We start from the raw sequence: 3,734 nt of genomic DNA, 5'->3' as shown, positions 1-3,734 counted from the left end.
GAGACGCAAATGAAAACAATGCTGAGATTCCACTTCACTCCAGAAAGAATGGCTGCTATCATGAAATCAACCAATAACAAATGTCAGCGGGGCTGTGGGGAAAGAGGAACCCTCCTCCACTGCTGGTGGGAGTGTAGACTGATGCAACCACTGTGGAAATCGATATGGAGATACCTCAAAGAACTAGGACTGGAAGTCCCATTTGACCCTGCTATTCCACTGCTGGGGATCTTCCCCAAAGAATTAAAAGAATCATACCACAGTGATATATGTGTGCCCATGTTCATAGCAACACAGTTTGTAATAGCTAAAACTTGGAAACAGCCCAAATGCCCATCAACTGGAGACTGGATAAAGAAAATGTGGTTTTTTAATAAAATGGAGTACTAAGAGCAGTTTATTTTGAAAGAATGAGCATTGTACTGAAAATCAGAAAAGATAGGAAAGATGACAAAGAGAAGACAATGACCCAGGCACTTGCTGGAGAGAGACAGGCACTAGTTTGGTGGCAACGTAAGCCATGGCAGAATTAGATTATGTATAACATTTTCTGTTGTAAAAAAGGAATCTTAAAAAAAAAAAAGTAATCTAAATGGGGAGCACTCAATTAGTAACTTTTACACTTGATCTTAGCCAAAAGGCCGAGAAGCGATCCATTAGTAACTTTAAAAACTCAAGTGTGTGGTGAATTTATTTTGTCTAGGTTAGATTGTTTTCATATATGACTCAGGGGAAAAAGTGCCAGGGTTTAGTTATTCACTCATAAAAAATGTATGAACTCTACTGACTTCCTGGATCAAAGGCATTTTCTACAAAGTCAGCCCTTTAGTTATGTGCAGAATGACAGTATAGAGAACCACTAGCTAGTATGCTTGTCTAGCACTTACTGGACCATGAACATTTTGATGTTCTTTTAACTTGAGTGACCGTCCGAGTAAAATTACCATTGATAAGTGTATGTCCTTAACAAGAAATACAATCAGCTCTAATGTGAGTTATAAAAGCATTTGTCATTGTCCACTTGAATTACATATAGGCAAAGGTGTATAATACTGAAGGGCTCCCATCAAAAAAACTAGAAATGGAAGCAACACAGTGAAATCCATACTGAAGGAAAAATTTACAAGGGAAACCAACTGTTGAGGTGAGGTGGTATTGCTACGGAATGTAATGCATTTGTCCTTCACTTTAGTGAGTTAAAAATATTTTCCCATTGTTTTACTATATGATAGCTTCATCTGCCTTTTAAATAAAATTACTGTTACTTCACAAATATGTTACATTCTATTTTTTGTGGCTTTCAAGATCACAGCTACATATTTCAGACTTGTTTTGTTGACACAAAAACGTTTACTGTGCTTTATTTTGTTCATAGGCATGTACATCCTATCCGCAAAGCTGCACAAGCATTAACTAAGAAAGTGTACTTTCTCTTTGCCTGGAATATGCCACACACATTCCTGAGTGGCCGAACATGCCTGAGGGTTAGTTAAGTGTTACATCACCATCAAGTGACTGCTGTCTTCTGTATTGATTTCCCCTCAATGTGGCACTTTCTTCAGTGCAAGAAAGCATCTTGGCTCTTACTTTGCACTCATTTTTTTGCTCAGTTCTCATTTACTGTGTGTCAGTAGGGTGCTTGGCTCTTCAGCAAGGCTTGTCTGTCCTCCTGCATTCCAGAGGTATTTGTATTGCAGCAGAAGGACACTGTTTTATTATCATTCGCCTCTGCGAGTCTGTGTGAGGTGGCCTGTGAAGTCCGTGTAGGGATAAACCATATGGTGGGGGTTTTTGTTGTTGTTGTTTTTGGAGACAGGGTCTCGCTGTGTAATTCAGGCTGGCCTTGAACTCACTATGTAGCCCAGGATGGCCTCAAATGCATGATCCTCCTGCCTCAGCCTCCCAAGTACTGGGATTACAGGCTTGCCCAGCTACCATATGGTGTTTTATTCATGAATCTTTCTCCTTCCATTTATCTTGCCCCCAATCCACACATCATATTTCATGATTAGTAGAAGATCATCAACAACCACTTATTGAATAACTTGAATAATCATGGCACCAAAACCAGACTACCTGTCTCCCTCAGGTGTCTTAGAATCTGCCAGAAATGTAGACAAAATGTAGATGAAAGAGGACTTCTAGAACTGCTTTAGAAAGTGGCAAGAATGATGAGGTAAATATTTGAAGTGGGGGGGGGGATTTTCAGGGTATTAATGACAATATGTTCTTTTAAATGTAATATTAAAATGTAAACCTTGTATTTTTTTTTTTCATCTTGAATTTTCTGTCACTCATAATAAATTCTTCTTGCCTTGGGAACAAAAGTGGGAAATATCTGTGACCCAGCAAGCTATTGCCCTATAGACTCCAGAGGTTGTATCTGTATGCTTCAAGGAATGGGATACGGCTTCCTTCAGAGAGGCAGACCTACAATTTATCCAGCAGTTGCACACTGCCCCAAGCCATGTAGCCTACCAGTTTCTGCAAGGAGAAAAAGACTTCACTCATGCCCCCGCCCCAGCTCCAGAACAGTAAGTTCCAATCTGAGCACCGGGCCACACCTAGCTTTTCACTTTTTGTTAATTACTTCTAATGTGAACCTTGATTTCTCATTCAAATTGGGCATTCCTAGGATGTGGGTTATACCACTGATGGGAGAGGGCTGGAAGAGTCCCAGATACCTGACAGCTTATAAATAAACAGCCAAGAGCCCTTCCGCGTGAAGTATGAGTTCCAGCACAAAGCCAGCTTTCCTTTGCATACTTAGAAGCTGAAGACTGACAATGCAAGTGAGGTGCTGCGTGCCTTGACAGTTGCTTTGGCTACTTCCTCTTCTACCTGAAGCCTAGTCCACATGGACTGTGTTTAAATACTGCAATGCTGGAATTTCTGGAAGTGAACAGCTGTGAATCAAAAGGAGTTTACAACATCCTCACATAGTCAGGCAAGCCTGTGCTATCCCAACAGAGGCAATTAAAGAGGGCTAGCAAATCATTTTACAGTTTCCCAATTTTGCACTACACATAAATCAGATAGATTCATATAGATGCTCTTAGTAGCATTACGGATAAATTCTACAGGGTCTGCAACTCTAATTAGTGTATAAAATTGTGTATGTGCATATGCGTGTTTGAAGGAGCCGTATACATCATCCAGTTCTCAAAGAGATTTGTTTCAAGAATATGCAGAAGAATCAGGCACAGACACCCAGGGTTTATTTTGTTTGTCTGTTTGTTTGTTTTGGTACCAGGGATCAAACTCGGGTCTTTGCGCTTGCACAGCGGGCGGCAAAACCATTGAGCTAAATCCCTGGCCCAAGGCCCAGGGTTCATGATCCCAGTGCTCTGGGAGGCTGAGGCAGAAGGATCATGAATTTGAGTCCAGCCTGTGCCACTTAGTAACTTAGGAAGATCGTATCTCAGAAAAATAAAAAGGGCTGAAGATGTAGCTCAGTGTGAAGGCCCTTGGCTTCATTCCTCAATACCACACACACACACACACACACACACACACACACACACACACATGCTGTAGGAGAAAGGACTCCTTGCCCTTCCAGAGATGCGTCTATTTTCTGGGCTAATTCTAGAGGTAGAGAAAGTTTCACTGCACCCTGCAGGACTCTGACGGCCTCCTCGGAGCAGCTCTGACCTCCAACTTTGTTTAGCATCCAGCCTCTGTGTCCAGTAGTTCCACTACTAAGCTTTCCCATGTGTGCATAGCGACAGTCA

At 41.5% G+C, this 3,734-nt stretch overlaps 1 pseudogene; it reads right to left on the bottom strand.

Moving 5' to 3' along the window:
* Nucleotides 1-561: 561 nt before the first annotated feature.
* Nucleotides 562-653, bottom strand: LOC147828449 (U2 spliceosomal RNA; annotated as a pseudogene).
* Between the last annotated feature and the right edge of the window lie 3,081 nt (nucleotides 654-3,734).

The sequence above is a fragment of the Heterocephalus glaber genome, unplaced genomic scaffold (assembly GCF_053883595.1).
Source record: "Heterocephalus glaber isolate CG9 unplaced genomic scaffold, H.glaber_assembly_v1.0 deba00001072, whole genome shotgun sequence".
NCBI lineage: Eukaryota > Metazoa > Chordata > Mammalia > Rodentia > Bathyergidae > Heterocephalus > Heterocephalus glaber.
This window is presented reverse-complemented; position numbering and strand designations above follow the sequence as displayed.